This window comes from Cyclopterus lumpus, chromosome 7 (genome assembly GCF_009769545.1).
Source record: "Cyclopterus lumpus isolate fCycLum1 chromosome 7, fCycLum1.pri, whole genome shotgun sequence".
In the NCBI taxonomy this organism is placed as follows: Eukaryota; Metazoa; Chordata; class Actinopteri; order Perciformes; family Cyclopteridae; genus Cyclopterus; species Cyclopterus lumpus.
In genome coordinates this window covers 5,149,527-5,176,717 of record NC_046972.1, presented here as the reverse complement: position 1 = coordinate 5,176,717, position 27,191 = coordinate 5,149,527, and the positions used below count along the sequence as shown (strand labels likewise).

General features: G+C 45.6%; 1 non-coding gene across 1 annotated transcript; it reads left to right on the top strand.

Moving 5' to 3' along the window:
- Positions 1–19,373: 19,373 nt before the first annotated feature.
- Positions 19,374–19,445, top strand: trnaq-uug. The gene has a single exon. It is a non-coding gene; the product is annotated as a tRNA-Gln (tRNA).
- The last annotated feature ends 7,746 nt before the right edge of the window (positions 19,446–27,191 follow it).

Genomic DNA, 27,191 nt, shown 5'->3' with positions numbered 1-27,191 from the left:
GCACTTGACTAAGGGGGGAATATATATTTGATGGATTATTTCCACTTGTTTCAGCTCTTCAGAAACCTTTTAATGTGAAGTGGCTGTGCTGGAGAGAGGAAAACCACGCTGCACCGACACTTCCAGCCAGACTGAAGGCAGCCCACTGCACACAGCATTAATCCGCTCTATCATAACACGTGTGTGTTGCAAGTGTCAGTGTCCCGAGCACTGAAGAGAGGAACATTGTTCTTTTGTTTTGTCAAAAGAAGAAACTGATTATATACACATTTTCTTTATTTAAAAAATGATGTCTTCCTTCTTTGCGGAACACACTATGCTACTGTAATACACCAGTACACTACACACCTCTGACGAAGTAAACGTTTTAATAGAACAATGTATGAATACTACAAGTCCTTCATTCGACTTTCCCTGCAGTACAGAAGTGTTCAGCCGAATGTACTTCAGGTAGCAAAATGCTTGTGGAAGTCCCTCCGATTCTGCCTGAGTTGCTGCAACAATAACACAGGTCCTTAACAGATTGTGCATTCATTGTGTATCGTAGATATGTGTGACGTAGACGAGTGGAAAATAAAAAGTTTTCCTGGAGCCAGTTGACTTGGAGGAGAGAACAGGGAGAGGCTCCACGCTGCAGACAGATGAGACAACAGACTGCTGTGTCATCAGTCCAGAGCCCTGATCCATGTCGAGCTGTTGCGCAACACCAAACCCCATTCCCCCCCCTCCCCCCCGTTTTATTTCCGTTTTTGCCCGTTGGGGCGAACACTGAAAGGTAAATGGCAGACTCTCCTCTTGTTGTTTTTCATTCCACCCCTCCCTCTCCCTCTGCTCCCTCATGACCTCTGGCCCACTGGGATTCGTCACGAGTGGCGAAGAGGAGGCCCGAAATCACGGCTTCAAGTGAATCCGTGTGTGTTTGCAAACAGTGAGGCTCCCCTCCCACAACAAACAGATGGGAGGTATTTGACTTCTGAAAGCATTTGGAATTCCTGTCTAATTGGTGCGCTCTTCTCTTAATTCCCCCCCTTTTTTTATTTGCCACGCATCATCCCCTGAAAGCATCCCTCATCCCAGTGCCATGTTTCATAGAACGGTGTAATGTAATGCTCCCCCCGGCATTGCGTCAGAACCCAAAAATGGATCCTCATATGACAAACAACACACTTTCTCACGAGGGTCCCCGGCCAGAACGAGCTCCACAACCGCTGTGAAGAAATACAGCGAACCTCATGTATAAAAGATGAGGATTGTCTTTTTATGACGCACAGCTGCCCAGCGGGGTTAGACTTTATTTTTTTCTAAGTGCATTTCTTGGCCCCTATTTTAGAGATTTCGTGTTTTTATCGTGGCATTTTTGCCCCTATTTCTTTATCCAATTTCAGTGAACTATGAAATCATACACTTTCGCCCAATACTGGCAATTTCCTACCGCAAGGATTTCTGTTTTAATGTAGTTCACCACGGCTGGAAACTGGCAGCAGGTTGCAAAGGACAGAACGGATCCTTGATCCTTTCTCCCTTCAGCCAGTCCATCCTCAACCTCCCATTGTTAGTTATTTCATTTTTCATTGACATTGTGGCATCGGTTGGCCGGCATTCCCTTCCACTGCGGGCTGTGTGGTGTCAACAACTTCTTTATTCGGCTTCATTCTGTGAACTTCTCTATTCTCTCTTATTGCCTCTTTTTCCTTCCCAGAATCCACTGCAAAGTATCCATTTCACATGTCACTCACATTGAGGTGTTCTTCTCTGTCTTACTTGTATTTCCTGTATTTTTCTTTTCATCGCTGTCCCCCAAAACACACACGGATGACACCACTCATCCCCGTTTGCTGAGATGTGTATGAAGCTATTGCTGGACGACTTTCAGGGTTTCTACAGACTTGTGCAATCACTTAGCGAGGACACTGAGACGAGTGCACAAACGAGTTCTCCTTGTTGTCAACAGGAGACAGCTTCAGCCGTGAGGATGGCCTCAGTGCTTAACTTTCCCCCCCTGTTGGTCCTGTATAGCTCGGGCATGAGCACGGACACGTTCAGCAGCGGACGCATGTGACAAAGATCCCAACATCCTGAAGCACATGCTAAGCTTGAGGGGTTACCAGAGCACGGAGCATGTGACTGCAGGAGCACACAAGAGGATAAGAAAGCTGAGGTGATGACGTGGATTGTTATTCAAAGGGGCATTTGTGACATAACGCTGATATGCATTGCTCACTAGCATGCTGTTGAATATGAATGCGGCTGTATTGCATAGGTGTCGCGCATTTCGTTTTTTATACCAATAGCGTTGGTTTGACTTGAGCTGATCTAAAGGTAACTTAATGGAAGTTAATCAACTTCAACTGAGCTGGGATTTTCCGACTCAAATAAAACGTGCTCAACACGGAAGACAGTGCACATCTGTTGCCTCCACACGGCTCTCAACATGGCGCAGCGGCTAGCAGCTAACAAATGTCAACAGGGCTTGCATTCCAGCGATTATCTTGCTGAGTCAAGCATGTAATTATATAATACTTTACTTGTTAAAGGTGCTATAAATAAAATTAAAAAAATACACATTGAGCACACATGACTTTCAAAGTGCTTTATGGCAGTTTTGGTAAGTGCAGTGTGCACAGCAGTAATAAAGGCCCTCACACAATCTGGAAGTCTCATTATCATAGCTGAAACAACAACAATTTGGATAACTAGTATTGACCCTGCCCTGACCTTAAATCTATGACAAACACATTGTAAGTCGTGGAAAACGATGTGCATATGACATTTAAAAGGTGCCGATCACCTTTAAATGTCACGATTAATGCCCAATTTACTGTCCCATTCAGTAACAAGTAAGTGGCACGTGAGATTAATAAAACGTGATGTCTTTTGTTGTTTTTGGTGTTCTCCCGACAGACTTGTGTGCGTGTTTCAGACGGCAACTGCATGTCTGTCAGTACACTTGGATGTGTAGACGCCCGAGTGCCTGTGTGCATGTGTTTGGTTACGTAAGAGGACGTCTGTGTGCGGCTGCACACGTTGCTGAGGTTACTGCCTCTGTGCGGAAAGTTGCAGTTTGTAAAGTACAAACTGTGGTGATGTTTTGTTCTCCTCCCAAGACAACAGGTGCACTTCTCTGTAAGCTGAACTGCTTCCTACATTACCCTGCATCATTTCCCCAGAGGGAGTAAAAGTGAGAGAGAGAAAGAGAGAGAGAGAGGATTAAGAGACTTGAAAAAGTGTTTTTTTCACCAGCTGCAAAGTCAAATTCAAATGAACAAATATGTTTGTATCCATAACCTTGTGTATTTATGTTGTGCGCTTGGTGTGTTCATATCTCTTGTTCAAAGAGAGAGAAAAAAAGAAGAAGAAAGAAAAAAGAAGAAGAAGAAAAAAACATATTCTGGCAACCCTGACCATAATGCCTCAGAGCTAGAGTTATACATAGAAAATTACACACTGGTGTGCCAACCGCTCCTGACTCAAGCCTGCAACTGGATACAGGACACAAAGAGACATAAACACGGACACACTCCACACCTACCTTAGAAAAAATATTTAATAGAACAACACAAAATATGTGGTACACCCAAGAACAAATCCAAAGCCAAATCACGACGTGTCCTGACTTATCTTTTAAACAATCAGCATTAGTAGCACTTGGTCCTTTTTTTATTTTTTGACATCCCGGTTTTATATTTACACCGCAGATGAAGTTCTGCCGCCGCTACACAACCACACGGCTGTTACGCAATGCAAGTCGACTGGCTATTAATTTTTTAAACGTGGACTTTTAAAAAGCTGTGAGGTAGAAGAGGGAAAGCGGTATTGTTGGAGCTCTTCGAGCAAAGCAATAAGCTCCCTGACATGCCCAGGTTAAATCTTTCATGCTAGGGGGGGAAAGCGAGTGTGTGTGTGTGTGTGTGTGTGTGTGTGTGTGAGTGAGTGAGTGAGTGAGTGAGTGACAGGCGGGGTGCAACTTGGTTAATCATGTCAAACTCGATCTCTAAATCTTCAAGTTTCAGGTAAAAGCAGCACTTGCGTCCAAACGTGCGGTGCAGACTTTTAAAAGTAAGGTCCGACAATTTGACTCGGGGAGGAGAGAATAGAAGCAGCTCTCCCCAGACACCGCCGCCGCTAGCTCCCTGACCTGCCTCGGGTAAATGTTTGAGTGTCGCCGCTTGCCGCATTTGTTGCACGCTAGCGTGCAGAAGGAGTCCCGGGCGTGGGAGGAGACGCTGCTGCCGCACAGACAGTCAGACAGCGGGATGAGCACGCTTGGAATCAACCTGAAATGAACTTTTCCCAGGCTCCCGTGTAGTTACTGCATAGTTAGCTGTTCGTACTGTGCTCACATTTACCGATGTTAGATGCACTTATATGGTTACTTGTTTACTCAACCTGTATGTATACTTACCCACCAACTAACCACACACTTCAGCTCTTTTATGTATTGATTTTAAAAGAGATTGGGGGTATTACGACAGCTTCCGAATGGCTTTCGACGCGGCGGCTCGCGGCTAACGGAGACTACGGCAAAAAGTACTGACAGAGCTGAGAGGGTGTTTACCTGAGGGTGGGTGCTTTATACATACAGTACATGGGAAATACTGTCAAGTTATACCTCTGACAACATTTCACTTAAAACAATTATACTTGTGTGTAGAAGTAATTTAATTTGGCATCCGCCAATGTTTCTTTTTTTTTGTAAATGGTGAAACAAGACTGAAGGTCTTGTGAGTCATGTAGTTAGTCCCTTCCTTTGGATGGTTGCAGGGGGTCCTGCCAACCTCAAAGAAACCTTATTAGTCTGGCTTTCAGTGGAAAGTTAATGTCTCGTGATGGTCTGCTATACATGCTGCTCCGAGAGCTTTTCCAGCCAGCGGGGAAACACTGTCTTCTTGTAACGTGGACGCGTGGAAAATAGAAAATCTTGAATCTTAGGTTGAATTTCTGACATTCCTCTGAGGTTTTCAGTCACCACAGACTGTGGAACTCTCACAAATAACAGCATGAAGTCCAGTGTGTGGTCACTCAACTGTTAAAGTGCTAAAATGAGACCATTAACACTGTTCCTCTATAAGAAAAAACACTTAGCCTGCCCTAACCTCGAACCGATTACAGCCCAAGACGTCGTAAGCCAATCAGACAAAAGGAATCCCTGGATGAACTGTTACGGCAACAAGAAGCCCCCGCGAGACTGTTTTGAGGTTCTGAGTTTTAAATATACGCCACGATTGGAACTAATAAAGTAGAAGTATATTTTTATACTTTGGGAAAGAAAGGGAGAGGGGTGAAGACTTCCCTCTGTTTCCAGAGTGAACATTTGTCTTGCTGTGACGGGATCCGGAGCTTCTGCTCCATCGAGTAGGAAACTGTCTGTGTTTCCTTTCCGTCGGCCAAAAACAATTATGTTCTGAACAGCACTTTAAAGCTGTAAAGCACAGGGTCAAAGGTCAAAGTCTGCATTTTGGGGAAACTACGTATTTGCTTTCTCTGGTTCGGGTTAGGTCTCCGACTGCTAGCCCCTCCAAAGGTCCCTAATTAAATATAAAATAGAATTTGCCAACCTTGATGGAACTGAGCCATCGTCGATGCAGAGGCGTCTTTTACTCCAAGCTCTACGGATGTTTTATTCGTACTTTGAACTTCACTGGAGCAACCCCACGCTCCTCAACCGCGCCACTTCCTCGTGGAAGCGGGACGCGAAGACCACAGCGTGTTTTCCTTTCATGAATGTGTAAAGCGCTTCTATTTCGACGGTGTGGTCCTTGCTTGTGAAGTAGTATATGTACTTCTGCCTGATTAAAATCCAGAGGTGTTCATCTGTAAGCGCCTCACGCCACATACGTCTTCACTGGACTCATGCAAGGGGTGTGAAGAAGAAGAAGAAAAACAATCTGGACTCTCATGTCTTGGCCCTCGTGCCCAGCGAGCTTTAGAACGCCTTGCTGCATGTCTATTATTTGCACAGTTATATACCACGAATTAGCAGGCTGGTGGTGCACGCCGATGATGTCATGGATACAAGGTAAAGAAGGGCAACATTGATCGCCTTCCCTTTTTTCCCCTTCCAGAGACACAAAAGGCTGCGAAGGCCTCCTGAGTCATAATCTGTTCTGTTCCAACTCCCCTCTGCGATATCTGCCTCTAATCGCAGCCGCTCTGCTAACACCTCCACCCTGTTGCCACAGGTTTATTTGGGAATAAAATATAGATCTTTTATTTTTCTCAATATTACGCTACTTCATTGAAGTGAATAATTTAGACGTGCGTCCATGTATTTTCTTATGTCTCAGTTATATTTGTTTGACCGTCTCGCTCTCTCCTCCTCACACACACACACACACACACACACACACACACACACACACACACACACACACAGTCCTCGCTTACAGTATGAGCCTGTCTGTGGGAGTTCTCCTCGGTACAGTGTGCCGTCTGTGGGTTTTATCAGAGGTGTCCCACCTGGAGGGAGTCTGGGAGCAAAAACACAGCTTCAGACAGATTTAGAGCTCGTCGTGCTCCGCAGGAATGAATGGCCGATGTTTGTGTTGCGTGGGGTTTGAATAGTTCCTTTTTTTTCGGAGCGAGCCTCCCATTGGTAAGTGGCTCCTGGAGTGTGAGGATGCATAATGATGCTGTAACGGGGAAAAAGCCTTGCATCCGCAAAATGCCGACACGCCGAATTGACCTTAAAAAATAAATAAATAGAAAATTGCAGTGCTCTGATTTGTGTGTCGTCTTTTAATGGTTTCTCTTTTCCAATAAACAACAATGTCTTCCCTGCAGAATATCAGCTTTTAGTGGATTTAGAGAAATGTCAACAGCCACATTGGAGCATGTTTTTTTGGGGGAAACAAACCACAGTTGGATTTATGTTCTTGGTCTGAGGATCATTACTCTACTCACCTAAGCCCTTTTTTTAAATATGTTTTGTTTAGATAGATAGATATTCTAGATGGATGTAAGAATTGTGCCATATGGTTAAATTAAGTCCGCTAACTAAGGTCCAAATCCAACTTAAAGCTGGTAGCTCATAAAAACAACTTTTCTTTATACACATGGTTACAATTCCTTATGAATAGCATGTGTATTAATGGATCTAATAATATTACATCTTACAATCTAACAATCTAACGTGTGTAACTTTGTCATACTTAGGATAACGCAGTGCTCTTGTAAAGTGACTACCTGTGAGATGACCTTAACCAGCTTTAGACATCTCCCGCCCCCACAGGAGAGGTCTCAGTGCTTATAAAGACGCTGACCATTTAATCCGGTCAAGGACCTTTGTTGCATGCCCCCCAGCCCCCTCTGCCCTCTCAATGCCTGTCACTGACTTCCTGTCTGGTATTGAATACAAAGGGTTTCAAAAAACTCCCCCACAATATTTCCTTTTACAGTCTGTACACACTGTTTAACATAATCAATTATACTTATACCTTTGTCGCGTAGCATCCTGTCCATCAGTTGACTTTATCATTCATCATCATTATTATTATATTTATATATATATTATATATTTATATTTTCATCCAAGTCCAGATGTAGCTCAAAGGGATTTACAAAAAGATATTTATTTCTAAAAATTCAACACATTAAGATAGATAACACACACTGTGTAGATAACAAAAAGACAGTAGATCCTTGAATATTTAATTAAAATGAAAAAGAATACAGAGATTATTAAGAATAATAAAAATTAGAGAATTAGTCAAAACAAATTAGAATGTTGATGTTTATAAATTAATGGATATAATTCATTGTAATATGTATTGATTATAAATGCAAAAATAGATTTTCAGCTGTTCACAATTTAACGGAATTGATTTTTATTGCATTGTGCATGTTGCAACATATATTTATTACAATACAGAATTAATCTCTAACATGTGTAGTTTATGTTATCATATTTGTGGCACACACTTAAATATAACCAAAGTGACATGTCCACAGTTTTATTATGAAGGGAACTAAAACCGGCACAAAAGCCAAGCTAAAAGTGGAAGGTTAAAATAGTGGAAAATATAGTGTTTTATTAGGATTTATTCTGATTTCTCTTAGGACAAGCAATCTGATAAGCAACTGGTTTAATGCCGACAATAAACTCAAGTCTGCTTAAGTGCCCCATGGTTGGTAACTGCAGATATGATTTGTCCGTTGGGTAGACCAAAATGTCATCATCACCACAAACACAAATCACAGAAGCAACCGTGTCTGCCAGCTGACTGCTGATGGTATTTGGTGGCGGGTGTTAAGTTCAGGGCCTAACCACGACTCAAATCAGCATGCCAGAGGTTAATAATGAGCCTTAGAAAGCGCCACTGCGACCTTTAAATCTACACAGTGATTACAGTGCAGAAGGAAATTTGATGAGGCAGTTGGGACGGGGATGCGGGACAGCTGTGTGACAGCATGCATTCAGGCAGGAACCCGAGAATAGGCCTGGGACAAATTAAACACAGTGGTGAAAGGAGTTTCTATTGGGAAATATTGGGAATTGTTGTGCTCTCAATATTATGCTTTGTATTAAGTTATTAGATCAAACGACCATGTGGTCCGCGTGGCGAACTTGTGGTGGTGTAGAGAAAGGGAGGGGAAATGGAGGCGATGCAGCAATAAAATAAAATAAGACTTTCAACTGACAGGACAAAGAAAAGACTCATACTGTCTTCACATGAACCACAACGCACAGAGCCCGAAAGTATTTTGCACATTTAAGTCAATAACTTGTCTTACAATTTTGTGATGCTCAACACTGAATCCTGGAATACATTGTCCCTCAATATATTGCACACTGTTTTATGGTGATCATAAATATGTAATTATCTCAGGTATATCTCAAACCTTTAACAAATGTATGACTTTTATAATATCCTACGAAAAGTTACTCCCACGAAAAGTCCAGCAACTTGTGACTGTTTCTGCTCCTTATATGAAAACTTTTCTAAATAAACTTGCCTAAAACTTGTCAGATTTAGGCAACAAAAGTACATGTTAGGTTTAGGAAAAGTTTGTGAAATACTAAATTAGGTTTAGGCAACAAAATGAATGAGAAAAGATTGTCATTTGGGTTAAGGGTTAGGGTGGTTACTGAAGTACACGTGTTGCATGACAAATAAATCTACGTCGACTACTCGTGTCTTGGGTGACAGATCAGCTTTTTTGTTTGTCCAATCCACCGCCCCTCCCACCCGCTATGTCCCACTCGCGGTCTGGTTAATGATTATGTGGATTTCATACAACTTTCTTTCATTGGATGTGTATGAATTACAGTGCACCATTTTTAGTATAGGTAAAGGTACGAATGCTAGATGAGAGCAGCCGGCCCGGTCACACATCAAATTGGCGGTACCCGGACGTCGGCTGTACGCGCACACCCTCAGATGAAGAAATTGACGTTGCGAGGGCGCGGAAAGTACAACTTTGGCCGAAGAGTAAATCTTAAGCAACAATGCAGAGATCTCCAAAAAAAATGCACAAAACGCAAGATCAAGGTCTCAAGATCACGGCAATGAAATGACATAAAAACAAATGTGGCCGACACAACATCTGAAGTCCTGATCTCATTCAGGTATCAGGTTCATTTTAACAACAACGACCGTCTCCTCTGCGGAGGTCGGACAGGGCGACTGACTCAGGCCACAGCCAGGCCGCCGTGAAGCGAAAGACACAGAATGACAAGATCACATGTGGCAGAGCGTGTCAACCAGTGTGAAGGCAGGAGAGCGAGATGATGGCGGGACCAAAGACCGAGGAGGAGATATGGAGTAAAAAAGCCGAGTCACTCATGCACTGTCCATCAAGGTAGAGCCTGAGAATAAGAGGATACGAGCACACCGGAGTGAGCAGCAAGTGAGGCGTCAATGTGAAGAGACCACATCCTGCCCGCCGGGGAGAGAGAGAGAGAGAGAGAGAGAGAGAGAGAGAGAGAGAGGTGAAGAAATGAGTTCAAGGGAGATTACGGGTGTGAGGCTGAGGAAGGGGGAAGAGGGTCCAAAGGTGCTAATCTGGGGTTGTGCAAACACTGTCCCTGCCAGGTTGGAGCGAGAGCGCAGGATCCACAGGTGACTGCCAGCCAACTGTGTGCAGCGAGGAGGACGGCAATAACGCGCATGGTGCATTGGGGGTGCTCTTAAAAAACAGGAAGAAGGAAAAGAAGACAGTCAAGAATGCATTGGGGGGAGGAGGGGTCAGAGAAATCGGATCGGAATACGTTTCGGTTATTTGACGAGGTTTTTTACCGTCCATATTTTGTTCATTTCTTCGACGGCAACTGTGACATGAATGTATTGAAGAGAAATTAAAGAGAACACACTGAGGACATGAAATGTATATCTAGAAATAAAAACATGACAAAGTCTGATATTGTTGGAAATAACAAGGTGACCAAAATGGAGTTTGTAAAAATAGCTCAATGCTAACTAAACTAAGCTAGCTAACACGCTCACGACAACAGTGCTAGCGTGTTGATGTTTGGCAGGTTGTCATAACCTAGCATGTGAGCACGTTAGCTCATTAGCACTGCAACACAAAGTACGGCGGAGGGTGTGGTGGGAGTGTCACTATATTATACTACTGTGGCAGTGGGGTGTGGTTAGACTCAGCTGTAGAGTGGGTGGAGCGGGGGTGCGGTTCAGGGAACAGTGCCGGAATGATGTCTAATCAGTCTCAGCTGGGGCTGAGGGTTAATCAGCCTCAGCTGGGGTTAATCTGTCTGTCTCTTCCCTAATAAAGAGCAGGAGGGACTGAGAGGCGAGAGGGAAGAGCGAGGAGCGTCACCGAGCCTGTATTTGTGATTGTTGATAATAAAAGCATTTTGGAACTACCTTAAGCTGTGTGCTGCCTCTGTGCAAGTCCGTGACTCACCGGGTAACAGGGAAACCTGTTACAGTGGAGCCTAACGTGGGGCACAGATGGAACACCGAGAGCAGCAGCCGGAGGGGCCGAGCCAGCCGATCGTGGCGCTGGGGCAGATGCTGGCGGGGCAGATGCTGGCGGGGATCGCTGCGATGCAGAGGGACCAGGCGGAGATGAACCGTCAGTTTATGGGGGAGCTTCAGATCCAGGCGGAGAGGCAAGCGTTCGCCCTGGAGCAGCTCGCAGCCCGGACAGCTGCGGTTCCACTGCCGGCGGCTTCCTCCGCGGTTATAGACGTGGCCCTTCATCGGATGACGGCAGGGGACGATGCCCAGTCCTTCCTCGACTCTTTCGAGGCAACAGCGGAGGCATGTGGCTGGCCTGCTGCAGAATGGGCGGTCCGGCTCTTGCCTCTGCTGGCCGGGGAGGCACAGACAGCGGCCCTGGGACTCCCCCCGGCAGCCAGGCAGAGATATCCGAATGTGCGCAAGGCGGTGATCACCAGAGGACCCAGAGGACCACCGGCGGAGGTTCCGTGAGGCCAGGCTGGGGCCGGAGGACCGTCCCTTCGCTTTTGCGCAGCTGTTGCGCAGCGGCTCAAGGACGCGGCCACCAGATGGCTACAACCCGGGTTTCCGGGAACGGCGCTGGAGGTGGTGGAGAAGCTCGTCCTCGAGCAGTTTGTGGGCGGATTACCGTCTGGAACCTTGGCGTGGGTCCGCTGCCACCCGCCGTCGCTGCTGGTGGACCACCTGGCGGTTCATTTCCCTGGGCAGGAGGACAGCGGTCTCATGCCGGCTTCGTTCCGGCCAACACCTGCCCCACGGAGGAGGCTACCCACACAGGCCCTGGCGGGGTCGACGCCGGCCCAGTGTCCGGCAACCCTCCCGCGGGTCCCCGAGCCACCGCCCACCGACAGCACCGGCACTCTTCCTGACCTACAGGGGGGTTCTCGAACACCAGGGCAGGAGTGTTGGAGGTGCGGGCAGCCCGGGCACTTCCGGGGGGAGTGCCCGCTGATGGAGGTGGGCCAGGTGATTCAGGTTGCCGGCTCTCCAACACCTTCCCCCGGTCCGGAATCCAGGGGGGGACACACCAGGCGATGGTGGATTTGGGCTGTACGCAGTCTATGATCCACCAGAGCCTGGTTCGACCCGGGGCATTGATGGAGGCATTGTGGGTGAAAATAATGTGTGTGCATGGGGACGTTCACGAGTATCCTATGGTGTCAGTGGAAATTAGATACGGGGGGAAAAAACATAATGTAAAGGTCGCGGTTAGCTCCCGCCTTACGCACCCCCTAATCTTGGGAACAGATTGGCCGGGGTTTAACAAGTTAATGGGACAGGCTGCGGGGGTGCGTTCACGGTCGACAGGGACATGCGATATCTGCACGGTGCTCAGCGGCGACGCAAGGCCGGCCGACACTGCAGACAGGGAGGGGGAACCGGCGGAGCCCCCCGTGGAGACTCCACCGGCTCCCGAGTTTCACTCCATGGAAGATTTTCTACACTCAGCCTTTGACCAAGTGATACAGATTGATGGTCACCTGGTGCGCCCTGACGCAGCGCAGTCATATCTGCACTTTTCATTGATTAGGGACAGACTGTACAGAGTGAGCCGTGACGCTCAGACAGGAGAGGAAAGCACCCAGTTGCTGGTGCCGAAGAGCCGCCGGGAAATGATTTTCCAGGCGGCTCATTATAACCCGATGGCTGGTCACATGGGATATGAAAAAACACTGGACCGGATAATGACCCGATTTTATTGGCCGGGCATCCGGGCGGATGTGCGCCGTTGGTGTGCGTCCTGCCCGGAGTGTCAATTGGTAAACCCCCCGGCCATTCCAAGGGCGCCTTTGCGTCCTCTACCATTAATGGAGGTTCCGTTCGAGGGAATCGGCATGGACCTCATCGGGCCATTTCACCGGAGTGCACGCGGATATCGCTTTGTGTTAGTCCTCGTGGACTACGCAACACGATATCCGGAGGCAGTGCCGTTCCGCAATATTTCTGCAAAAAGTGTGGTGCAGGCGCTGTTTCAGGTCATCTCCCGAGTCGGAATCCCGAAAGAGATTCTGACTGACCAGGGCACCCAGTTCATGTCAAGAACACTGAGAGAACTTTACGGGTTACTGGGCATTAAGTCGATTCGGACCAGTGTGTACCACCCACAGACAGATGGTCTGGTGGAGCGTCTGAATAAGACTTTGAAGTCCATGATCCGTAAATTTATTAGCGAAGATGTGCGTAATTGGGAATCTCTGTTGTTTGCAGTGCGGGAGGTTCCCCAGGCCTCCACGGGATTTTCTCCCTTTGAACTTTTGTTCGGCAGGACTCCGAGGGGGGTGCTCGACCTCATTAAAGAAAACTGGGAGGAGGGGCCGAGCACCAGCAAAAACAAGATCCAGTACATCCTGGACCTGCGAGCAAAACTCCACACACTGGGTCGGCTTTCACGTGAGAATTTGCTCCAGGCCCAGGGACGGCAACAACGCCTGTACGACAGAGGGGCCAGACTGAGACAATTCACGCCGGGAGAGAAGGTACTTGTATTGCTTCCTTCTTCCAGCTCTAAACTCCTCGCCAAGTGGCAAGGGCCCTTTGTGGTCACACGGCGGGTGGTGGATGTCGATTATGAGGTGGTGAGTTCTGACAGGGGCGGAGCTACACAGATTTACCACCTCAACCTCCTAAAAGCATGGCGGGAGACGGAGTCTGTTTCTCTGGTGTCTGAGGTATCTGAGAGAGAGGAGCTGGGGCCTGAGGTCCCAAAATCCACCAATCCGGCCTCGCTCCTTTGTGAAGACTATCTCTCTGGGACCCAGAGAACAGATATTGCCCAGTTGCAAGAGCGGTTTTCTGACGTGTTCTCTCTCCTGCCAGGACGCACAAACCTCATCATACACCAGATTGAGACTCCTCCGGGCGTGACGGTGCGGTTGCGGCCCTACAGGTTACCTGAACACAAGAGAAAAGTGGTTCAGAGGGAATTGGCTGCTATGCTGGAGATGGGGATAATAGAAGAGTCACACAGTGCCTGGTGTAGCCCCATCGTTTTTGTTGTCAAGAAGGATGGGTCTATACGGTTCTGTGTGGACTATCGCAGGGTGAATGATGTGTCACGGTTCGATGCTTACCCGATGCCCCGGGTCGACGAACTCCTGGACCGACTGGGCACTGCGCGTTTTTTTACGACCCTGGATTTAACCAAGGGCTACTGGCAGATTCCTCTGTCGCCAGAGTCCAAGGAAAAAACGGCCTTCTCCACTCCGTTTGGTTTGTACCAATTCACCACGCTTCCCTTTGGGTTGTTCGGGGCCCCAGCCACCTTTCAACGCCTCATGGACCAGGTGCTGCATCCGCACGCTGCATATGCGGCCGCCTACTTGGATGATGTGATCATCCACAGCACCACCTGGGTGGAGCATGTGCAGTGGGTGGGCGCGGTGCTGGAGTCCCTGAGGCAGGTGGGGCTGACTGCCAACCCAGGGAAGTGTGCAGTTGTACGGAGAGAGGTACGGTATCTGGGGTACCACTTGGGCGCCGGGCAGGTGCGCCCTCAGGTAGACAAGACTGCCGCCATTGCCGCCTGCCCACCACCCAAGACAAAAAAAGAGGTGAGGCAGTTTCTGGGGCTGGTGGGTTACTACAGGCGCTTCATTAAAAATTTTGCAGAGCTGACCAGCCCCTTGACTGACCTAACCCGAAAAGGTGCCTCAGATCCGGTCCAGTGGACGGAGCAGTGCCAGTTGGTGTTCGAGAAGGTAAAACAAGCTCTCTGTGGGGAACCACTCCTTCACACACCTAACTTTTCTCATCCTTTTACTCTGCAGACGGATGCGTCGAACAGAGGTTAGGCCAGATGGCACCCTGGCCTAAGACGGGCGGTGGAGGTATGTGGCAGTGGGGTGTGGTTAGACTCAGCTGTAGAGTAGGTGGAGCGGGGGGGGGGGGGGGGGGGCTGAGGGTTAATCAACCTCAGCTGGGGTTAATCTGTCTGTCTCTTCCCAATAAAGAGCAGGAGGGACTGAGAGGCGAGAGGGAAGAGCGAGGAGCGTCACCGAGCCTGTATTTGTGATTGTTGATAATAAAAGCATTTTGGAACTACCTCAAGCTGTGTGCTGCCTCTGTTCAAGTCCGCGACTCACCGGGTAACAGGGAAACCTGTTACAACTACTATTGCCAGTATTTGGACATACCTGCTTATTAAAACTTTGACATGATGGTGGTGGTGCTAAATGTAAAGTTACTTGATCTCCAACGTTTTTACAATACCTCATGGGGGGACGAATGAGGGCGTCAAGTTATGTTCAATTCCTTCCGATAGTTATGTCTACCTGGTTCTCGAAGAATCAAAATCAGGGGGTCTCCAAAGTCAATATGTGACAGGCCAACATCAACACTGTTTACAAGAAGGGAAGGAGTCGACTCTTTTTCTTGAGGAAACTCCGATCCTTCGATGTGTGCAGCAAGTTGTTGGAGATGTTCTACCAGTCTGTTGGACCAATGCTCTGAAATGTTGGAGATGTTCTACCAGTCTGTTGGACCAGTGCTCTGAGATGTTCTACCAGTCTGTGGGACCAGTGCTCTGAGATGTTCTACCAGTCTGTGGGACCAGTGCTCTGGACTTCTCCGTAGTCTGCTGGGGGAGCAGCATTGGAGCCGGAGACACCAACAGAATCACTAAACTGGTGAGGAAGGCCGGTTCCATCATTGGCTGCAAACTGGACTATCAGGAACAGATGGTGGAGAAGAGGACACTGAAGAAACGATCGTCCATATTGGAGAACCTGGACCACCCTCTCCACCACCTACTGCAGGGACAGCGGAGCACGGTCTCCAACAGACTGCTTCAGCTCCGCTCTCACAAGAGCAGATACAGGAGAACATTCCTGATACAGGAGAACATTCCAGATACAGGAGAACATTCCTGCCAACTGCAATTAGTCTGTATAATAAATCACCTCTGGCACCGCTTTCACTTCATACTTTATATACACTTATTTTTAGATTTTTAGATTTTCATTTCCTTTATTTAAATTCTTAAATGTAATAGGTCCTGCCCTGCTATTTTATTGTATTTTATTGTATTGTATATATTGTAAACGTGTTTGCTGCTGCTTCAAGAAATTTCCCCCTGGGGATGAATACAGTACATATCTTATCTTTATCTTATCTTATCTTCTGGGGGATTAAGAATGTTCTCAATGAATTGGATCAAAGTGGTGAGCCGGCCTGACCGACTTTGCCATCCCTGGAGGTGGGCCGAAAACAAACCGCCAACTCTGCCGACAAAAGACCAAACAGTTGTGGACAGCGGTGGAAATTTGTTCAAGTGCCTCTCACTGGACGAAGCGCCCGGCGACTTTGAGTATTTGTACGCACTTTCAAATGTAACACGGAAGAGCGTGCTGTCAGCGGGAGAGAGGGCTGCACACTTATGTAAAAGTTGGAAGAAAAAAACGTGTCCCGCGCACCTGCACACACAAATGTGGAGTTATTTCTAAGCGGATTTCAGAATAGGGCTATGTTTTATTTTCAACGCATTCGGCCTCTACACACGTGCAGGACACCATATCTTGTTCTATGAGTGACATTTTTGTCACCGTTTCAAAAAAATAGCTGCCGCCCCAAATGGGATCCTTCCACTCTTCATGCTCGCCCCTGTGACATTTGAGAGGCCCGTGCTCCTGGGGTCAGCTGGTGCCACCCGGTTGTGACTTTGGCATTAAATTAATCCTTTATCTGAAACCCTGACCTGTGTGCAGCAGAGGACTCACTTTTTCCAAAATGAACAGCCAACGAAAACAAACAATATCAAAGCGCTAGCTCATGTTGTTTCATGCCAATTTGAAAGAATTGTCATTGTATATTCTGGACATTCACTGACGCAAAGCTTTTTGCCATAAGTTCATGCTAACACCGGTTTAAATCAGCTACAGGCAACCGAGGAGCTGACGTAAAAGGTTAAAAGGAGAATGTGGTGAAATGAGTCACATCATTTCAAGCATTAAGAAACGTTTTAAGACTCTAATGTGTATAATTGCCTAAAATCTCATGCCTTTTGTTGCCTCTCTCCTTGCTTCCTCTTTCACTGTAATTATCTCCAGCGAAAAGGGGGCCGGGCCGAACATTATTATCTTAATGTTCTGCTCTATGATTTAAAAGAATGGCATTTGCTTTTAAAAGAAGGCACTCGATGACTTTCCTTTACTGGATTTCTAGCTCCGGAAATCGTACAAATGATGCTTCTTTTCTATATTTCTTTTCACTCGTACATTTTTTTACCAAATATGTTCTGATGTTTCGAATGACAATTTAGGTTCTTTATACAGTATTTAATACCACAGAAATGCGTCACGTCATCTAATCTACATGACTCTGGTGGTCAAATGTATAGATGTCGATAAAGTTATTTTTCTAAAGAAATAAAGCTAATCCGGCTTACTATGGAACTGAGTGATTTTCTTTTATCTAACCCTGATTTGTTAACCGATTTGAGTAAAGAACATCTTAAGAGTGGACCAAAGTGGTCTCTGCTGACTCCCAGTGACCCAGTGACCAGTGACCCTCGGTGCCGGTGATCTGGAGCTAAATATAGACATGCCTCACCACCCGATTGAGCAAGGCTTAAGATAAGATCAAACGTATTGATCCACACATGTCACAGCAGCAGAAGTACAACATCACTCATGATGAGGGATGAAGGAAAGAAGATACTTATAAATCCACACTTTTCATCTGGTTTTCATTTGCCTTCTTAGATGCTGTCAAGGAAACGAACAACAGGAATTTCATTATTTTAGGAAGAACATTTTTCATCTTTCATTCCACTCCCTGTGGACTTTCATTATTATGTCTGAACCACGCTCACAATATAGAATTGTAGTGATTTTCTTTCTTCTTTTCATCTCAGATAAAAAAAGTGTGAACTTATAAAATCACATAGCAGGGAGTGGAAAGCAAATAATCCCACGATATTAATTTCCTTCTGCGTGGTTGACCTATACTTCCAGCGGAGGTTTGACATTATATACATCAGAGAGTCTTACATAACACTGGATTGATTTTCTAGTCACATCCCTGCATCCAAAGTCCTGCACCTCATCGATTCACCCCGCGAGTGTGTGTGTGTGTGTGTGTGTATGAACACTCACGTGTCACAGGGATTGGGATGCTATAGGGATCAGTGTGTGTGTGTGTGTGTGAAAGAAACACTCACGTGTCACAGGGATCGGGATGCTATAGGGATCAGTGTGTGTGTGCGTGTGCGTGTGTGTGCATTAAGCTGTATACTGCTGCTATAGGAAAAGCTCTAGGACATCAGGTCAACATATCCTCACAGCACCTCTCTGCTGAGCCATGGATGAATGGAGATGTATGGGAAATAGAGAGAGACGGAGAGAGAGAGAAAGAGAGGGTGAGCAGGAATCACCATTACGCTTCTTTGACTAATGCAGAAATTCAGTGACCATGGTAATCTGAATTTATTTTAGATTAAATGAAAGTTTAATCATCACATACAGAAATAAATAAAAAAACGTTGTAGAAGTAAGAGTGGTGTAAATTGGATAGATAGATAGATAGATAGATAGATAGATAGATAGATAGATAGATAGATAGATAGATAGATAGATAGATAGATAGATAGATAGATAGATAGATAGATAGATAGATAGATAGATAGATAGATAGATAGATAGATAGATAGATAGATAGATAGATAGATGAATGGATGGATGGATGGATGTAACAGATCATCTGCTGCCCCCACGTGGCATTTTAGTTACTACAACTCCGTGTGGCTAGAATCAAAGATACAAAAGCATCGAGATAGCTCTCGCCCCATTACAGCCTATATATAGCGATATACATATCGCTATATATGTAATATTTCACCACAGTGGCGGAAATGGGCTTCTATGCAAACTGGTATTCTGTATAAAGCATGAAAAACTATACATGTATTAAGATGGTTATTTCTGACATTTGTAACTGGTTTCCAGCACACAGAGACATGGACCCAAGACAAGCGTGATCACTACTGCGTGATCAATTGCATCCGGTATTAGAGACGAGTGAGTAAGCTCCCTCTGTAGGTCTCACACCTATCTATTGTTCAAAACAAACTCTTCTTTTCTTTTCCTTTATTACGGATCACAAGCTACGTGAGTGACGTATCTCGACGTGTTATCACACTCTTTACGTAACATTCTAAGTTGCGGCTGCATTAAAGGCCACGTGACCTGAACATTACTTATTTAGTTGGCTCGTTATAAGCGTTGGATGAGAGGGCTTGCGCTTCACTGAACAGATATCCCTCGGCGTGTCACTGGGACTAGCAATGGATGTATAGAGAGAACCGTCCGTAAACTAACGTTCAGCCAATGGCTAATTTACAGCTAATTCCCGGCTCACGTTTAGAGCTCAACCAGGTGTGCTCTCACGAGGAAGCCCAATGAGACGCATCAGCGGCTCCTGTATTTATTGATACGACAAGTCATGGCCACGCTACCATCCGGTCCCATGGTGTAATGGTTAGCACGCTGGACTTTGAATCCAGTGATCCGAGTTCAAATCTCGGTGGGACCTGTACTTTTTGTTTTATATCGTATCATTGACACATACAATTGTGTGCGTTAACGTGTGAAGCAAAAATCAATACACTGCAGTGTAGTGTGTCGAAGCACTGCGGATACTGCGCACTATGCCAATATGTTTTCATTGTCTCTGTCCATTTATATTCACTAAAAGTGCTCACTCTTCCCACTGATTGTTATCATAAGTGTCTGAAAACGTTATTGAAAGAGTCTCCCTCAAGGAGTAGTCTTGTTCTGTAATCTCAGAGTTTGCTGGGGAGACAGGCCGTGTTCCTGTGGGTGCTGTGACCCCATGGGGCCCACAGAGGAAGCACGCTGTTCAGAGTGCGACCTGTTGCTGCCCGATAATCAGATTTCACAATGAGACTTGGTTAGACACAATACCAAACAGACTGGATTAAGTGGAAAGTAAAGAAAAAGGTTGAATTTTTCAAAATCAACCCACAATTCTATTTCACATCATCATTCATACACATAATGGATGTACTGAAACCGAGGCCGTTCAGTCTTTTGGTTAAATAGTAATTTGACTTTTATTATAAACAGTACGGTCGAGAGAAAAGTGCTCTGAGATTACTTGTGGTTTGGCGCTATATAAATATGATTGAATTGAACTCAACCTCATGTTGAACATGTGGCACATAATGAAAATATACAAATTCATTTCTGATATTGGAATATGTATGTTTTTTTATTGAGGACAGGAAAAACATTGTGCAATTGACTCTAATGTCTGTATTTGACTACCACAAACAGTTAGATTCAGGTAACAAAGCCACACAATTCTGTTAAGGAAAATTACAAACAGTTCAGTTTAGGCATCAAAACCATTACAATAAAACCACAACATATTGCTCCTATGAATTTGGGTTCAAGTGGGGATTCCCGAAAAGAGATATTAGGCTTGTTCGAGAGAACTGCGCCTTGCCTGGAAAGTAGACGAGTAGCCGGCAGAGGCAGCAAGAGATTTTAAAAAAGTCCCAGAAAAATTGACTTCCTGTTGGTTACGATCTGTAGGCTACTGTAGTTTACAGAGCTTGTTCGGATTTATTCATATGTGTTTATAAATATATATTTATGTAGAAATGTGCGTGTAGATGCATAATTTGTTCTTCTTTTGGCTGACTGAAAATGTTGCTGCTTGTGTTGACATGTGTTAAATAAATACGCTTTGTTATTATCAATCACACAATATATGTCTTTAGATTAAGCCTGAGACTAATAGTCAACAATCAAGTGTAAAGTATTACAACTACACATAGAATAAGAATTGTCTACATAACGTGGTGTTTGCTGTCAAATCTAAGAGACAATCAGCTCTGATGTAGCTACAGGCAGGCGTTTCCCATCATGCACTTGGCCACGCAGTCGGTGGCGAGCTAGGCTGAGGTTAAGGCTAAGGTTCCTAACTGAGTGAAATGACCCGAAGTATCTAAGTGGCCGCCATGATAAGTGCTGGTCGAATTCTCTAAATGCAAAGGAAAGGATCTCAATGCTTCATGGTCATTTTTGACTATGAAGCATATTCGACCGCAGCCGGAAGTCCTGTGTTTCCTATGCTAAAGGTGCTAAGTAAGGAAGGATTGAAGTTCCTTTCCTTTGCATTTAGAGAATTCGACAAGCACTTATCATGGCGGCCACTTAAATACTTTCGGGTCATCTCACTCCGTTAGGAAACTTCATAACCAAAAAGGACTATTCGACCGCACCCGGACACCAATCTAACCGGCATGCATTGCGCGCCGATTGCCCGTGATCGATTGTGCGCAGGACTGGCTCATTTCGAACAAACCTATTGGCTGTGGTCGAATAGTCCTTTTTGGGTAGGAAGGTTCCTTCAACAACCGAAGGTTCTGAATCACAAGCCACCAACAGTCACCAACAGTGGCTGAGGTTTTTCAGCAGTACACTCACTTTGTAGACACGTCACACTTGGTAAGTATACAGCATATTGTATTGCAGGTGCACATCTAAAGCCTAGACAACTGGCATAAATAAAATATATAACCCTTTTGTATGCTTTTAATGATACACGTTTCCCTGTGTTTCATTTCAATATTAAAGGGGAGGACCACCTAAAATTGGAACTTCAACATGTTATGTAACACAAATTGTACCCAAATACTCAGAACATCCCCCTGGGTTCTCTATCGTTATAACCTTTTTCCCAATTCATTGTCTGCTCTTCCCACACAGGATGCGGTGGAGCCATTGGAGCGGGGAATGGTCCGAACAGAGGGTAAATGAGCATCCCAGGAGGTAGTAGCGCAGGCAGTCGACCGCCCACCGGATGGCCAGGCACTCCTTCTCCACCGTGCTGTACCTTGCCTTCCTCTCCGATAGCTTCCGGCTGATGTAGAGGACCGGGCAGTCAACCCCCTGTACCTGCTGGGACAAAACAGCCCCCCGCCCTCTGTTCGATGCGTCAGTCTGCAGAGTAAAGGGAAGAGAGAAGTTAGGTGTATGTAGGAGTGGTTCACCACAGAGAGCCTGTTTTACCTTCTCAAACCCCAACTGGCACTGCTCCGTCCACTGGACCAGATCTGAGGAACCTTTCTGGATCAGGTCAGTCAAGGGGCTGGTCAGATCTACAACGTTCAGGATGAACCGCCTGTAATAACGCGCCAGCCCCAGAAACTGCCTCACCTCTTTTTTAGTCTTGGGTGGTCTTTTGAGTAGACGGAAGCGTATGCAGCGTGCGGAAGCAGCACCCGGTCAATGAGGCGCTGGAATGTGGCTGGCGCACCGAACAACCCAAAGGAAAATGTGGTGAATTCGTATAAATTAAACGGAGTGGAGACGACCGTCTTTTCCTTGGACTCTGGCGACAGAGGAATCTGCCAGTAGCCCTTGGTTAAATCCAGGGTCGTAAAGAAACGCGCAGTGCCCAGTCGGTCCAGGAGCTCGTCGACCCGGGGCATTGGGTAAGCATCGAACCGTGACACATCATTCACCCTGTCCACGGAGAACCGTATAGACCCATCCTTCTTGACAACAAGAACAATGGGGCTTCACCAGGCACTGTTGGACTCTTCTATTACCCATCTCCAGCATAACCAATTCCCTCTAAACCACTTTTCTTTTGTGTTCAGGTAACCTAGGGTCGTGACCGCAGGAGTCTCAATTTGGTGCATGATGAGGTTTGTGCGTCCTGGCAGGAGGAAGAACACGTCAGCAAACTGCTTTTGCAACTGTTCTCTGGGTCCCGGAGAGATGGTCTTCACAAATGACACATACCAATTTTCCCAATTCATTGTCTGTGGAGCAGTTCCAGACTTTATTCTTAATGACAAATTGTAGTTTTTGCACTCCAGTTTTTTGATTTTGGGAGAAGGTTGTTCATGTTGACTAATGTTTTTTGGACTGTATTATACCATAGGAATAACATTTAGAATTTTTTTAAATGGGCGTAGTTGCATGTCATTTAGCTGACGCTTTTATCCAAAGCGACTTACAATCATGTTACATTCATACACTGTAGACACAGCTACAGGGAACAATTTAGGGTTAAGTGTCTTGCTCAAGGACACATTGACTAGGGCAGGGATTGAACCACCAACCCCCTGATTGAAAGACAGACCTGCTAACCACTGACCAACAGTTGCCCAAGTTCCCATTTTAATATTATTGCTTGGCAATTTTCTACTACTTTTCAGTTGGATTCTTTCGGAAATGGGAAGTACATATTGTTCCGAAAATACTGAAAGTGGCTTCACTTGAAAATGAGCCCAATGTCCTGTCATCTGATGAGGAGTGTGATGGTGAGTTATCTTCCATGCATATCAGATACTGTGTTTTTATTTGATGGTCACTAGGCCTGTGCCATATTTTTTTATTACAGACTTGGTGTCAGAGGGTAATCCCAGGGCTTCTTCACAACCATACTATATTAAATCAAATTGGATAGTTTTATTTCATATTCCCACTCGTACTAAACAATTTAGAAAAAATATCTAATTGTGACTATTTTGACCGATGGGTCTGAATTCCCCCAGCACACCCTTGTGGGCTCAGCTTTTTCTATAGTGATAATTTGGTGGACAACTTAATGTATGCGATGGCTTCAGTAAATGTATGTATAAATTTGTTTTTGTGTTCAGGCAGAGCACAGGGGGCGGATGCCCAAGCTCAGGTTGAGGGAGGTGATCAAGGGAGTGTCCCAGTGCAGGTGCTGCAGCCAATCGGCACATGACATTGGTCCCACCTGCAGCCCATCAGGTAATCGGAGGGAGCATATCTTCTCGGAGCTGGGACACAGCAGGGAGACGACAAGGATCTCCTGAACCACTGGAGAGGAGCAGCATCGGACAGGATGTAACCGAGCACACTCTCCCCTCTGCTCTGCTCTGCCCACACAGGACCAAGGAACCGGCTCACACCAGGCGTGAGACCGAAGGGCAAAAGACCCTGAAATGGGAGGAATCTTTTGTTGAAGTTTGACCACATCCCCCTTTACCCTATCCTATTTCTTAAAGGAGACTTTTTGTTACACTACCTCGGAGTCTCCTGTTTTTGTTCTGAATCTTGCCTCCAACTCCTCCGGGTTGCCACATTTGGTGGAGAATGTGGGCGCGGTGATCCGTCATTAAAGATTCAGAATAAAATAGGTACTCGGAGAGACATGCAGTGCTATGGAGAACACACTAGCACAGGTCATACAGAATCTAACCTAGCAGACCCAGAGCCTGCGTTGCTGCTGAACTTTACACATTTCTATATTCTGATTTCATGTGGGATGTACATTATATGTCATTTAGCTGACGCTTATATCCAAAGCGACTTACAATAAGTGCATTAAACCATGAGTCCAAACTCAGAACAACAAGAATCAAGTAAGTAAAATTTCTTCAATAAAGTTAAACTACAAAGTGCTATCAAAGTGCTACTACGGCGCTACCTGTGAGGGTTCGTTTGTGCCAGACCCAAGCGCAGACAGGGGGAGGCAAGGTTGGGTGGAGGTAAATAGTTTATTGTATAGAACCGGGAGAGCGTAGATGGGGTGGTGAGGTGGCATGAGCGGCGGCGGCTGAGCGGAAGTGCATGTACGGGATTCCTGGGCACAGGGAACAGGGGTTAGCAGGAAATCACAAGTAACAAGCAAAGTACGTTTCTTAGTGAAGCCGAGAGTCGAGGTACCACTGTAAATGTCTGGCAACTGGAGAGAGAGAGAGAAGCCAGGGTGTTTTAACAGGGAGGACTTGATGTGATTGGAGACAGGTGCCGGAGATGATTGCCAGTTGGCGGAAGCCACGGCCACAAGACACACACACACACACACACACACACACACACACACACACACACACACACACACGTAACAGGGGACAAACAAGGAAAAGAGAGAAAGGGACGAGAGTCACGGCGACAGTACCTGTGACAGTACCCCCCTCATCGGGCGCCTCCAGGTGCCCCACCAGGCTTGTCTGGATGCTCCCGATGGAAGTCCCGGACAAGGGGATGATATCCTGAAGAGAGACTGGCGGTGGTACCTAGGGCTTGACAGAAGGCTTTCCAGACCTGAGGTCCTCGATCCGACACAATGTCCTGGGGAATTCCGTGGAGTCGGAAGACATGGAGGACCAGGAGGTTAGCAGTCTCGGTGGATGATGGCAAATTGGGGAGGGGAATGAAGTGGACCGCCTTGGAAAAACGGTCCATGACTGTTAGAATGGTGGTGTTACCTTCCGAAAGGGGGTAGGCCAGTGACGAAGTCCACTGCTATGTGGGACCAGGGGCGGCGGGGAATAGGCAAAGGGCGCAACTGGCCTGCCGGGGGTTGGTGGGAAGCATTGCTGCGGGCACAGACTTAGCAGGCTGAAACAAAGGCCCGGGTGTCCTGGGAGAAAAGATTTTCTCGTTGGAGCAACTTATTCACAGGATTTCTGGTTTTGACTGGTTACATGAATGAGAAAAATGAAAATGAATGTCATTATCAATTTGAGATCCTCAGAAAATGCCATCAGGCAAATTGCCTCCCAAATAAGGTGTCTCTTGCAAGTTGAGGCATCATTGTTTTTTTGAGGTAAATCCGCAGCGTTATTTTTCACCCGTTGTCAGTGTTGGGCTTGCTGTGTTTCTTTAGCAGAGCATCATACGCTTCACAAGAAGTTGTTTGGATGGAATCTAATTCTGAAGCCTACCCTGTGAACATGGGTCACACTGGAGGGACTTATGTCATGCACAAAGATTTCACAATGAGCCTCATTTATGTTTCACATTTGTTGGCAGTAAATGACCAGACATACAGAACTGGATCTGTGCTGCCAATAAAAACACAGTATCAAGTTCAGTACTTTGATGAGCATTTCTATGCATATGTTGTACAACAAACTAAAGACTTTGAAATGATACATTTGGATAATGTTGCAGATGTTAGGCCTCTTATAATACATTAAATTGTAGCGATGCCAAGCTCTCTCAATCCGAGGGACAAGATTTTGAAGGTGTGGTTCTACAGATTAGTCGTATTTAATGCATTTTTGGTCTTTAATGTATTTTTTTTAAAGCCTGAACTAAATGAAATCTTAAAGGCTAATTAATGTTGTATTCTTGCATTTTATTTTATATTGAAAATAAATTCTTCCTATACACATTGGTGGCACACAATGTGCTAAAATAATACATTTGTATGTTAAGCCATCTAACACAGCTTGTGTGTAGAAATAGTTACACATTTACTGTGTTGACATTAACACAACATTCCTGGGCACTCTGTCCATGTGTCATATTTAACACATCCACCATGTCATACAAATGTATTAATACTGTATATATTTAATCAGATAGGCGGGAACATAGACTTTTTAATTAAAAATAAATGTTTTTGGGAAACCTGAAAAACCCAACATGCTAAGGCTAACACTAACTTGGCGTTGCTCGCGGCATTGCCCATTCTGTTGGCATTATTTACCTCCATCGGCTCTTATCAAGTGCTACAGGGGCTGGAGGGTTAGGGTTTACACTTTAAGAACGCAGACAAAGTATCTTAGATGAGTCGGATTCGCTAAAGACCCCGGTTGTCTTTTCCTAACTACTCATGAATTCTCCTTCCAATCTTTCCTTGACTCCGTCACATTTTCCACAGAGGTCAAGGAAAAGTGGTTAGGGTTAGACGTTAGGAGGTCATTTTTTGACTATTCGACCGCAGCCATTCTGTCCTGCAGTGAACTCTCTACCATGGGCCTTGCCCCGCCCCCTCTGGCCCTACACTCAGTGCGCATACTCTTTGCTGTACTTTATATCTATATATATATCTATATCAAATGTTCATGACCAGAAAGTCAAGGGGGGCATTTTAACAAGAATACGGTGTTAGTTTTACTCTATATCAAGCCATCACATTTTAGAAGTTATTCATTTATTTTTTATGAAAATCTATCTGAAAATTAAGCAAGATGTAAAAAGGACCATGATTCCCTGTGTAATAGTGGAGTACCAGTATATAAAGCAGCAGTGGCAATACCTGATAAGTGCAGTACAGTATTGCAACAAAGACATTTATCAACCTTGAAAAATCAAGACAGTGGCACAGATTAAATAATCACACCCAGACATACATCTCACTGAATACCACACGTTTATGTCCAAACAACTTTATTTCCACACATGAATGGCAGTGTTAAAAATGTATACAATAATATGCTTGAATTGAACTATTTTCTTTTTGACATTTTATTGGAATGTTTTTCAAATTTCTTTACAAATATGTCGATACGATAGGTGTTTTTACTCGACTGGG